This window comes from Eublepharis macularius, chromosome 3 (assembly GCF_028583425.1).
Source record: "Eublepharis macularius isolate TG4126 chromosome 3, MPM_Emac_v1.0, whole genome shotgun sequence".
NCBI lineage: Eukaryota > Metazoa > Chordata > Lepidosauria > Squamata > Eublepharidae > Eublepharis > Eublepharis macularius.
This window is the reverse complement of record NC_072792.1, coordinates 65,478,078-65,491,580: the sequence shown is the minus strand read 5'-3', so window position 1 is coordinate 65,491,580 and position 13,503 is coordinate 65,478,078. Positions and strand designations below refer to the sequence as shown.

General features: G+C 40.9%; 1 protein-coding gene across 2 annotated transcripts in view; it reads left to right on the top strand.

Annotated features, from left to right (window-relative positions):
- Positions 1-13,503, top strand: part of MID1 (midline 1) — a 285,444-nt gene that overhangs the window by 123,276 nt on the left and 148,665 nt on the right. Inside the window, exon 1 of one of the 2 annotated variants that reach the window (XM_054975066.1) lies at positions 9,621-9,758. The exons of the other annotated variant lie outside the window; for it this stretch is intronic. The gene's annotated coding sequence lies outside the window, so the exon portion shown is untranslated. Of the gene's footprint in view, positions 1-9,620; positions 9,759-13,503 lie in introns of those variants that run through there. 2 annotated transcript variants of the gene reach the window in all.

The following is a 13,503-nucleotide window of genomic DNA, read 5'->3' as shown; positions in this document are numbered from 1 at the left end:
AGTGGTGCCTGGTCATCTTCAGGGAGTTCTGAATGAAATGGGTTGTTTGGATCCATTCCAAAATGACTTCATGCTTGGTTATCGGACTGATATGATCACTCTGTTGGATGATCTGTGCTGCGAGATGGGGGAGTGTGACCTAGTTAATTCTTTTGGACCTCTTAGTGGCTTCTGATAACATGCCTTCGAATGTTTTAATTTTTTTTTGTTCACCATCTTAGGGACCTTATTTGCATTGAAAGGCAGCACAGAAATGTTCTAAATAAATATATACAAATAAGTCTGTAATTTTTCTAGCCAAGTACAATCCCCGTAATCTATTTTTTCCCAGCATACCAACATCTTCGGGGTAGACCGTATGGGCTTTTGACATTTGGGCTGAAAGTTGCCTCCCCATAGGTTAAGAAATAACAATAAAGAAATCTCAATACAAAGACCATAAAATATAGCCCCCCAAAGATTACCAATATAAGAGAGATTGTTATATGAAAAATTACAGTCTTGTAAATCCTTCTAAGAAGGGGGGAGGGGTCTGTGCTTCTTTGGGCAATCTTTTCCATAATGATCAGCCAACAGTTGAAAGGGATATTCAAAGTCCATAACCTAGTATTCTGATAGTGGTGGAGAATGTCATCAAGTCATAGCTGACTTATGGCAACCGCTGGTGCGGATTTCATGGCAAAAGACTAATAGAGATGGTTTGCCATTGCCTGCCTCTGCAACCCTGGTCTTCTTTGGACATTTTCCATCCAATTACTAACCAAGGCTGACCCTGCTTAGCTTCTGAGATCTGATGAGATTAAGTTTGCCTGGGCTATCCAGGTCAGGGATAATATTCTGATACCCACCTTGAAAATCTTTACATGCTGCTTTCCCCAAAATTTGAAAGTGGTTATTGCAACCCTATATAGTCCAGTCTTAAATGATTCAGGACAAGGGTTTCTGAAAGATCACCTTTTCTGATACAGTACTGTCTACCAACTGTAACAAAGCCCTGTTAATAGTGTGCTTGTCCACAGAAATTAATTTAGATGTAGTTGCTAGAAACAGGATTTTCTCAGTGGTGTCTCTCCAGCTGTGGAATACTCTCCTCCCCCCCGGATCACCTGGTACTTACCTCACTGACTTTTAAGCACTAGGAGAAAGCATTTCTATTTAGATACATTTGAACTCACTTTTTTAAAATTTTAAACTCTTTGTCTATGCCCTGTCTGCTGTCTGTAAATTTTTGTGTTCTGATCTTACTGCTTATTGTTTTATTCTTTAACATTTTATTGCAGGAATTTTATTAGTAGTTTTTCATCGTTTAAAACGAATTGAATTGTTTTATTGTTTTACTTTTGTTCTTAGCTGCCTTGAGCAATATTTCTTGAAGGGTTGGGATAAAAATATTCTAAATAAATGGCTAAACTGCAAAGGGTCGGTACGTGTTCCGGCACGGATCTCTAAACATTTGTTTCTATTTGCTCAATTGTCTGAGTTGTGCCATAAGCACTTCTGCATCTGAAGTGAGCAGGGCCGGTGGCAGAGTTTCTGGTGCCTGAGGCTGGGGGGGCAGCTTCAGGACTGCTCCTGCCCCCTCGTGCGTGCAGAGTGCACGCATGCACCTGGACTGTGGGCCGGCAGGTGGCTGGGCGGGAGGGCTGAGAAGGTGCCAGTCCAGCCAGGCATGGTGGGTGGCTGGGGAGGTGCACATGCATCCTCCCAGCCCTCCCACTCCATTGCTCCGCGTGCCACCCTGGACGCCTGCTGTGCCTGGCCCACAGCTGCTGCTCCCAGCTGGGGGCGTGTGTTGGTGACAGCAGCAGCGTGGGAGAGCTGGGAGGCTGCAGTAGCTGCGGGCCAGGCATGGCAGGCAGCCGGGGTGGTGTGCGGGCAGCTTCCCATCCCTCCCGGTCAGCCGCCTTCCCGCACGCTGCCGCTGCTAGTTCCACAGCGCACGCCCCTGGTGTCCCCTCCGGCGCCTCAGTGCTGGAGGCGATCACCGGGGTTGCCTCAATGGAGGCGCCGGCCCTGGAAGTGCAGGCGCCTCCTGCAGGCGCCACTGCGATGCAGCGGAGAAGTATACCTCCAATATCCTAAGCAGCTAAACAAGTAAACCATTGCACAGCATGTGGAGGTGTCAGTGACGCTTGCTTGCATTATGGCCATGAATGATTGACTCTTTGTTGCATTATATCCAAGTGTTTTAGGTCTGAAGTGTAGTGATAATAACTTTTAAAATGAGTTTTAATTGAGTTCTGCAGACTCTCCTCCTTTCTTTTTCAATCTATGGTGTATTGATTAATGCTCTAGAGGCAGGAGTTTAAGCTGTGGACACACTGGCACATTTACATTATAAGTTGCTTAACATTTCATTGTTAATACATTATTTCATTTCCCATTCAGGAATAATCTTGTATTATACTCATGCAATAATCGCTTGGTACATTCTGTATTACATTGAGGTTATTGAAATGTTTAATGTATTTGACTTCAGACACTCGTATGTTTACAGAAATGCATTTAAGGTACATTACGCTGTGTTTTGAAAATGCCCTCAGAAAGCATGCACAGGCCAATTGACAAAGTGTGTGAAGAAAAAAACTTCACGATCAAGGTTGCCATCATTCCTTGCATTTGAGATTGGATGGTTCTGTAAATGGAGTGTTTAGGGAGGAGCTGAAAGCAAGAATAATGACTGTAAAGTCTGGTGGCATTAGAGATAAGCTGCATATATGAATACAACAGACCATGTATAAGGAAATGAAATTACTCTGAATAAGGAACTGAAAGTGTCTCCAGGATATTAAAAATATAGAGATTTGCATATGTGTACTTGTGTTGTGGTGCTGTTTTGAAGTTATTTGAAGGATGTCACTGATGCTGAATAATCTGGACTCCCTTCTTGACCCTACCTGGAATAATGTTCCACAACAGGAAATTTTATATAATAGGATTTAGGATATAGGGCTTGGCAGGAGACAACAAAGGTTGAAAAGAATACATATACAAAAGAAGACCATATAGTCTCAGCTTTTTCTTTGTCCTGTGCCTGTGTCTAGCTGGTGCAACAGAGATTCTAATCTGGAGAGCCAGGTTTGATTCTCCACTCCTCTGCTTGAAACCAACTGGGTGACCTTGGGTCAGTCACTGCTTCTCTGAGTTATCTCAGCTCCACCACCTCACAGGGTGTTTGTTGTGGGGATAATAATGACATAGGTTGTTGTGGGTTTTCCGGGCTGTATTGCCGTGGTCTTGGCATTGTAGTTCCTGACGTTTCGCCAGCAGCTGTGGCTGGCATCTTCAGAGGTATAGCACCAAAAGACAGAGATCTCTCAGTGTCACATACTAACACTGTCACATACTAACACACATAACAACATACTTTGTAAACCGCTCTGAGGGGGTGTTAAGTTGTCCTGAAGGGCAGTATATAAATCAAATGTTGTTGTTGTTGTTAATGGTTAGGCTAAGAGTGTGTCACGGACCAAGGTCACCCAGCAAGCTTCTATGGCAGAGTGGGTATTCAAACCTGGGTCTCCCAAAACATAGTTTGACACTAACACCACACCACACCGGCTCTCAATCGTTCTGATTTATTCTGTATGTTTTGCTCTCACTTGCCTTTTTTGTTTTTCTTTCCTCCACTTATTTCTGTTCTTTTAACATATTTCTGTTTTATTCTCAGACTTGACTTAAGTGACTTAGCATCACTTAGGAAAGACCTAAGGTATCATACCCAGTGACATTTCTCACACATTGGAAACCATGAGATTAGACAGGTTTGAGCTCTACAGTGTTGTGTGTGTTTTAAAAAAATTGTTTTCTTAAATTTAATACACTTTTTTTCAGTAAACTGTGGGAATATAATATCAGAAACATCCTGTGGCTAATTCAATGCACATGAATTTTAACCAGAGTATGCAATTGGATGAATTGAGTATCTGTCCAGAAAACATAGTCAATGAAAGGAAATACAACCCACACTTACATGTGTTAAAATATCTTAATAAAAATGTCAAAAATATGTTTTCTACTTCACGTATCTATGTTATGACTAAATAAAAAGTACGCTCTAATGTTTTCTAGTGCAAGAACTTGAGCAATCTATGCTACATAAAGTAATTAACTGGATATTTATATGCTGTGATTCTAGTGTCTTTCCCATGTACCATTCCATACATCTCCAGACAAATAAGTTTAGTATTGTATGACTACAATCTCATTCAAAATGTGCATTTGTAAAACAAAAAGTGCTTTCACTTGCCTTATGTGGGGGGAGGAGATAAGATTTGATATTTTTTTCAGATCTGCATATTTGAATCTATCTTCTGCCTTTCACAGTTTTTCAAGGATCCTGTCTGGCCAGTGGTTGCTTGCCGATGTAAAAGCAGTGCAGTCCAGTACCACAAAATTGGAAATGGTTGTGTTGCCCTATTAAAGATGCAAGGGTAACTGTTTTCAAGGGACTGTCTTTTGTTTAATGGCTGGTATAGGCTTATGTCACTAGGTACCAGTGTAGTATTTGCAGTGTCTTCTTGTATAGGGAGCTAAGGCATAAACTAACAGTGCTATGATGGGACTTTATCTCAAAATACAAACACTGTGACAAAAACAACAACATTCCTAAATAATGCACAGTTAGAGAGTTCGTCCCTAGTCCACCAACTGAAAGAAAACTACATATTTATAGGTAGTTTAACTTCAAGCTCTGACTTGCTCCGTGTAAAAATATGTCACCTGGAGTGTATGAAAAGCTGTTCCAGTGCATCATGAAGTATGGTAATATGCTACTGACATTGCAAGTTACATTATTATGACGCATTAAGCACTGGTGCTGAAGATGAATGTTCCTTCCTCCGAACCATAATTAATGTAGATTTAGAGAACTGGTTAACTCACTTGCATACACAGTGATAATCTCTTAAGATGGAATTCTTTTCATAGTAGGCTTGCCATCCACCACCACCCCTGCTGAGGTGAGGAACCCCGCCCCCCCTGCTGCCCCCAGTTCCGCTTACCTGGGCCGTCGTCACACGGGCTTTTATTTAGCGCTAAAATGGCGCTGTTTCCCAGCAAACACCCACCTTATTCCAACACTTTAGCGATTTTCTCTCTTCTGCTTTGTGCTTAATAGTCGCGCTATTTTGTGCCTCAGTGTGAATGCCTCACATCGATGTATTTCGCCTCGCAACGTCCTATGCCCTCCCTTCAATCCCAGAATCCATTTCTTCCTGCGACTCCCCCTTTTTTAAATTTTATTATGTCCTTATAACACCATAACGACATAACACAATGCAAACTTTCTGCTGAAGTAAAAATGACTCAATCGCCATGGCAGAGTCTTCAGCGATGGGGATCACGTCAGACAGGGAGTTTTCTGCAGGCAAAGGGCTATTTATATAATTTCAAAGTTGGAAAAACAAAAGGGTCATAATGTTTTGCTCTAATGGAATGTTTATATGCTGTTATTCCGTTATAGCGGAATTAAACGCCAGAATAATAAAAAAGGGGGGGAGGAGCTGCTTCTGCGCAGTTAGAGAGAACAGAACAGAGTGCTTCGGTGTGGACAGCTGGTGGCGCGAAGAGCCGTTAGGTGACCCAAAGAAACGTTACTGTGCCGATAACAGGTAGGACGCTATATGCTGTAAATTTAACGGAAGAGATGCCCGTGTGACGACGGCCCTGGCCAGTGAGGGGGAGATGAGCTGAGCTCAGTAAAAATTGTCTGTTTGGATACAATTTTAATGAGCTCGGCTTCAGTGTGCCATGCGGCTCATTTGTCACACTCATTTTCCAGCATGACATAGGAGCTGCAGGGTGCGTAGAAGCTGAGCTCAGTAAAATTTGCATCCAGTGGACAATTTTTACTGAGCTAGGCTTTAGGGCACCCTGTGGCTCCTCCGTCATACTGGAAAATGATATCATTTTCTGGTGCAATGGGGGAGCATGGGAGGACACACACACACTTTCACACAAGAGGGAAGTAAGTATTCCGCTGCCCGCCCCTGCCCCCTTGCTTTGGCCCCCTGGCAGCTATTTCCTATTGAAAAAACTGCTTTTACAAAATGAAAAAAGTACATTAAAACTGTCACCGTACATTCAAACCATAAAATACATAGAGGGAATCATGTGATAAATGCAATAATTATGTGAACACACTCTGGTTTAAATTACTCATTATTCGTATTTAAGATGATCAACCCTACTGTATTCCTTGATGATATGCAAAACTTTTGCAGATCTCTCAGATTAGGTGTGGTGCTGTGACTAGATTGACAGACTGGGATCTGGGCAACCTAAGTTCAGTTCCCCACTCTGTTATGCAGGCTTGCTGAGTCACCTTGTGCCAGTCACACCCTCTCAGCCTAACCTACCTAACAGTGTGTTGTGGGGAAAAAGACAGAGAGGACAATGAAATAAGCTGCTTTGGGTCCCCATTGGGGAGAAAGGCAGGGGATAAATGAAGTGAAATAAAATAAAATAACCAGTGGGGAGGCCAAGAGAGTCATTTGGCTTGAGCTGCTAGCTCAATGAGACTTGTCAATTATTTTGCATTTGATAATTAGGGCATTGCACAGAAAAAGACTAGGAAAGTATTTTAAAGATTTGTGTAATTATTATCACTTTGGTTGATAATCTGATTTGAATGGACAATGTTTCTGACTCTGAATCAAATGTTTCTTTTATACAATGATGTGGAAAAAACTGACTGGAGATTGGGAAAAGATTTTCAGATATTAAAAATGGAAATTTTAGTCTCCTCTACATCAGACTATAAAATCAAAATGTTCTGATGTGATGTAAAACTAGAATTATGTTTTTTCCAAATGATTAAATCAAATGTAATATTTTTCCTACATGAAAACATAATGGTGAATTCGATCTGCAAATCCATTAGCTAAATTCATTTAATTTGTCCAGTTAAAGTTATTTTTAAAGTACCTATTCTTTTGTAATGCTTCCAATTCAAATATTAATTGCCTTTCCTTTTGAATCAAATTACATATTCTGTTCTTATTATTCCCAGTTGAGAAATGATAAAGTTATTTTATATTCTGGATATCCAAGGCTTCTCTGGGGAGCCATTTTCAAAATGCTAGAGTTAGAGAATGTCAAACCACTTTATGGAGTTTTGATGTAATAATTAACTCAACCCAGCAGCAATTTAAATGGCTGAGTATTTTTATTTTCTAAAATATCATGAGACAGAAACAAAACTATCTAGTGAAATCTATCACTACTATTTTCACAAAGGTTAAAAGCAAGGGATACAGCAAATGCAGTTCAGTGAATAATTGTGCTTTTCTGGACTCTCGTATCCTGGTCTCCAATCATCTGGTACAGCTCAGTAGAGATGCAGGATTACCCTATGATCCTCAAGTGTTTATTTATTGTGGTTGTGCCTTTTGTTTTTGGAAATTGGAAATCAGTTTTGATTCAACCCTGTTTCCTTTGCAATATGACATAACTATGTTGTTTGGAAAACAATCCAATTATACTTTGAGAAATCAGTTCATAACAAAGCTTCTCACGGTTGTTGTGGGTTTTCCGGGCTGTATTGCCGTGGTCTTGGCATTGTAGTTCCTGACGTTTCGCCAGCAGCTGTGGCTGGCATCTTCAGAGGTGTAGCACCAAAAGACAGAGATCTCTGAGAGGAACTACAATGCCAAGGGAAAGGGAAAATGAATGATATGGTCCTGTAGTTGCAAGAATATCCAGAAAACATGTATATATGGTTTTGCCATGGAAGACGTTGATATTAGTTCAGGAATAACTGCCCTTGCACTTGCTTCAACCTTTGGTTTCATTATGGATTCCAATCCCAAGCAAGATCCATGACTGCTTGACTTGCTTCTTTTGAGCATCTTATAAAATCAGGATCACGATTTTTGGAAGCTATAATGTAGAGAAATACAAGTGACAATCATAGATTGGATCATAATGAGGTGGGTAGACAATTAATGTTATTTCTGTATAACTTGTATTTTATTATTTAAACAAATATCCCCCCATGGGCAAAAATTTACATTATACATATATTGTTAGAGTCAAGCATTGTACTGGCACTGGATTTCGCTTGGCCTCATGTAAAATTCTGACAATTCCCAGTGAATTCAGACTATTTGGTGAGTACAGACTATTCTCCATGAGTATATAGTCATTTGGTAAACTAGTCATCTATAATATCTTGGCAAGTAGTGAGAAAAAACTTTTATCATAAATCTAAATCTAGTAAGAAATCTGATGTAGCTCTGGTTACGAAAACAAGAATATTCTACAGTCTCTATTTCCTGTCTTTCCATGTGGTACTTTTTCATGAGTAAAAATTATGAAATAGAGAGAAGAGAATTTCTTCTGTATTGCAAGTTGGTGATACATCCCTGCGAGTAACTTGTTTTTTTATTGCAGATCAGCTCAGCTGCAAGAGACTTCTTGATTTGCAAGGCATTTTCTGGGTAGTGATTTACTCCTCAGCTAGATAAGTACAGTCATTGCTGTAGCAAATCCGTGATGATGGGCCTCTATTCAGAGTTCAAATTTGCTTGATTGTACCCAGAGATCAAAAGGCAGATTTCCATTTAGAGTGGAACAGATGACATAACAGCTGGAATGTAGTTTGAGGCATGTGCATAAAGAAGAAGATGGGGATTTTAGGACCTTAGATTGAGTGTGTACATTTGTGTGCACTTTTTCCTAAGAACAGTGTAAACAGCCAAAGGCCATATAATAGATCCAACTTCAAAGCAGGGGTCAGAAAGAGTAAACAAAGTGCAGCAGATAAACACTATTATAGAAGAGTGGAGAAAAGCCCACCAGTAATTTTTATGTTCATTCTCTAGATTGTTTATTGTTTGAATGTATTACTTCAGATTTGGGGCAACATTGGGAAGAAAAACTTGGCTTTCCTTTACAGTCTTGATAATGAAGAAATACACAACTCCGCTGGTGAATATTTATCTTCTTAAGTTTTATGGATTCCAGCTTACACAGAACTGTCAAAAGGACTGTGCTATATACAAATATAATGCTACATACAAAATGCTGTATACAATGTTATGGTGTATACAAATATAATGCACTTTCCTTTGTGCATTCCCTTCTCTGGCTTTCTTATTTTATAACCACATTAATCAATTCTACAGAATTCTTCAGGTTGCTATATTATAGTGACACTGTTTAGCTGGTGAGAAAGTGTCTACCAGGCTTTCTTAGGCAGCAGCTCTCCGTAGTTCCATTTTAAACTTCAGCTCTGGGGCAGAGGGGACAGGTAAATCACGGGAGCCTGTTTAAGGGTAAGAGTGGACTCGGAGAACTTAGATAAGAATAAAAATAATTGCGTATACCACAAATTGACTTCCTCTTTTGTAGCCGGAGACACTGTTTCCAGCTGCTTTTCAGCCTCTTAAATCCTTGAAAGCTTTCTTAATCCTCATGTAGGGCAGCCCTTTATGTGCGCTTGCTCCCGCCCCCGTCTCCTGATTGGTGAGGCTATTTCATGGCCTAATTCAGCCAACTACAACATATCTGAGCTGCGATTTGAAATCGGAGCCAGGCGGACAGTTGCTTCCCTGCCTTGTAATAGGCTGGCAGGATAAGGTCGAGAAACTTGACATTGTCTTAGGAACGGTCGAGGCGGCAAAAAGAGGGAAACGCGAGCACTTAGGCAAAGGGAAACTTGCCGGCTGCTTGGGAACTGTGGATGGGATTCCGCTTTCGCCGGACGTTCTCTTGTTTCTCGCTGGATGGATAATGGAATTCTAAACATGAGGCAGGTAAGACTCTCGGGGCTCGTGTGAAGACAGAGCCGGGGGCGAGGGAAAGAGAGCGACCGGGAGAGGCGGGCTCGGTGGCGGGGCTGGCGGTTCGCTCTTCGGGAAATATTTGCGAAGCTGGGAAAGCTCCGGGTAAGTTTTTCTTTCAGTTTCTTCGCGCTGGTGACGTCATTTGCACGTCCTTGTGTGAATGGGTTCCGAAAGGGGATCTACGGGACGTCTTTCCAGGCCCGCGTGACAAGCCCGCTTGGCCGGCTCTGAAACGTGCGGCGGGCGCTCTCGGGCTCCGACCTTTGTCTGAGACCCAGGCAGAGGAGGCAAACCTGTCAGTAACGCTGTGCTAAGCCAATGTACGAGGAGCGCGAATGTTACCCGTTTGCTATTTCAGCAGCACCTTGCGACCACTCGGTTGTCGAGCCGACTCTTTCGTTGTAGTTTTTAAAGAGAACATTTTTAAAATGATGGAATTCTTTCTTTTCCAACTTAACATCTGTAAGAAGGAACTAAACTTTTGTTTGTAAAGTTCTCAGCAACAAGGGCAACGACCTAGCTTTTGTCTCTTTAGAACGAAAGTACACGCTTGAAATGTCTTTGCATTTTAAGAAACGTGTTCTTCTTTTCACACACGCTATCTGCAACGTTTCATTTTATGAAGTCAATGCAACAGCAAGTTCTAAAGAGAGTTCTGTGTTTGTGTGCGCGCGCGCAGGCAGACCTAAAATATTCCATTTAGTAGCCTTCTTTTTCCCTTGAAATGGACAGAAGGGGGAGCAACTGCGAGGGGGCTATTGCACCTGTAGTGGAAATAAAACCTTATATATAAATAAATATTTCCGATTGTAAGGAAACAAGCCGGGAACCGCTTTAACTGTAATCAGAGCAATTTCACCAACAGTGAGGGACAAAGCCAATCAAGGCCGTGAATCCTGCTTTCCATCGCATGTGGATGTGGAGTTATCTTGTCTCTGTGGGAAAGCAATTTTACTTGCGCTCGATCAGACCATTATCCAAGTAATTGCGGGAGAATTCTAGGATTTATTAACGCCACAAGGGGGAGCTTTAGTAAGGAAGGTTACCCAAACGAAATGAAAATTCAGCACAACTCAAATATATACTGTTTTAAAAGTATATAATTTCCCCCCTCCCACACCCATTGATGTAGCCTATTCAGGATACTTCTGTTTAAAATAAAGCATCATAAACCCAGATCCACCCACTCACCCTGTCTGCTATATATCCCAGCTTTTGAAAAGAGGAATGTGTTCACTGCAGATTCCTCACAGGCTTAATGTCTTTTACAGGCAATATGATCTTTTGACCCTTTCTAGGTGCTTCTCATCAACATTTTGGCCATGGATATGTCCCTGCTCTGCTTTTGCTTTCTCTTAAAGCCCTGTCTCAAATTACAACTGTGAGGCACAAGAATGCTCTCTGAAGTCACGCTAGCAACCCAAAATGTATTGTCAGAATTAATGCCCGTTGCTGGCATGTCTTATGAGAATCTCCAAGTGGTTCTGCAGTGTTCATATGTGTACAGAAATCACTTGCCTGTACTTATCTGATACAATGGTTTCAAGCACCATAATGTCAACCTAATGTATCTAAAAAGGAAGCTTGACTCTTGAAGGCTTATACCCTGGAAACTCTTTGTTGGTCAATAAGCTGCTGCAGGGCTTCAGCCTTGCTCACAGTGCCAGCCTGTGCCACAACATTCACTAGGAAATTGGCCTTGCTCTAGTTTTGCATTACTGATACTGTGATAACTTATAATACTTTTAAAGTATGAGCACCAAGTTTTGTGTAGCTTAATCTTTCTCAGAAATAGATCTTATATGCTTACTAGGGAGCAAGTTTTGTTGGTGGGAATTGATTGCCACATAATCTGAAACATTTTTACTCAGAAGTAAGTTCTTTGTGTTTAGTGCCACTTACTTTCATGTCTTTGGGTTTTAGTCTTAGACTTGTACTATAATGCTCACATATACGCGTTCTGTTTCCTCTTCTGTGGACGTCACTTAAAGTGAGATATTTTCCTTTTTGCCTTTGGTGTGTGATGAACAAAATTCTCTCATTCTGGCAAGTCAATGAGACAGTATTCTTTAGCAGATGGAACAGTTCTTACATATGCTGACGGAGACTGGCTCTGCAAACCTCCAATAAGCTTTGGAAAAATGTCAATCACCAGTTCAAAAACAGGAACTTAAATGCATTGACATGAAGGTATCAAAAAGCCAGACACGTTAGTAAACTGAATGTGATTCTCGAAACTTAAATTGTAAAATAGTGAAAATAAAATGACATGGGCCAACATGCTGTTATCTTTCAGCCTGTTTCTCTTAAGGATGATACCATAGTAAATTAATAAATTTTCTCAGGCACAGTGATGTGTCTTCACTATGCAACTGAGGTCAATATTGTGCTGATAAACAATCTTGAGCAGTGAACAGTGCAAATAGCACATAGGCATAAGTGTATACCTGGCAGCTAACTATCCTTCCAGAAAAGCATGAATTAACCATAGAAATGTAATATGTTCCCCTCATCTTGATAAGATTCAAGCATCTCAGCAGCAGAAGCAGCCCTACAAATACTAAGGGTCCCAGCCCTGATCACGTAGATGCCTTGGATAATACTGCCAGTGCAGTCTTAAAAAAACCACATTGGCCTCCAAAGCAGTCTCTAATGTTCCTAGTCCTTTTTTCCCCCAGACCAGGGAGGAGGACGCTGTTTTATGCATTTTAAAAAGCCTGTGTGGCATGCTTAATTTAACATGGAGCATTTTTTTCAAAGATTATATTCCTTATGATTTTTAATTATTGCATGTGAATTAATTCTTCAGGAAAATTAGGTGATAACCTAAAACATTTGTAGTTTTCTGTTTAACTCGCAGTATTTATTAAAACTGCTTGCAAGAGTGGTTAACTGGAAAACTGGAGGGGGCACTATGGTTATCTTTTTGACACACTACAAATCTATGCCTTAAACGTTAACAATTTCATTACAAGTTAGGGTTGCTTTCTACTAATCTAGTTTAAGTTCCTCCTCTCCCCATAAATATGGTTTTAGACTAACCGACAGGACTGTCAAGCTAGCTTTGAAATGTTGAAATTCCCCAGAGATTTCCAACAGACATTGGGCTGGATGCAAAATTATCAAAACAGAGCTTGCAGAGAAGTTCTTTGCTATCTTCCTCTTCTCCATTCAACTCCCCAAAAGCTGCTCCTAAAGGGATGTGTGTGGGATGCAGCCTAGGCAACTGCAATGGAAATAGAAATTGGTGGAAATCTCCCTTGGGCAACCTCTTCTAGGAACTGTTCAAGAGTTTGTGCCTTGGTGAGAGGGGAGATCTCACTTGAGTCTTCCTTTGTGCTGCAACGTATCCCACCCTAAGGGTCCTTAAGGTGTGGTTTTGGAGGACTTTGGAGGGGGGCATGGAAAGAGAGCAATGAGCCAAAGATCCCTTCTGCAAGTTCCACTTTGCTTATGGAAGAACTGACCTTTAAATATGTTTGAAGGACCCATTAAACCTGCTTCTAAACAGCTGGAAGCAAGTTGGATAGTTTTCAAATAAATGCATTTGAGACTGTAATATTTAACGGGGTATTCTGAGAATAATCAACACAATCCTGTGTAAGTTTTCTCATAGAGTAGTGTGTGCATTCTGGTTTATTACTGCTATGGTTACACAGCATTTATGTTACATGATATGTGAAAGAGTGGTGGAAATTTTGCAAATAACATCTAT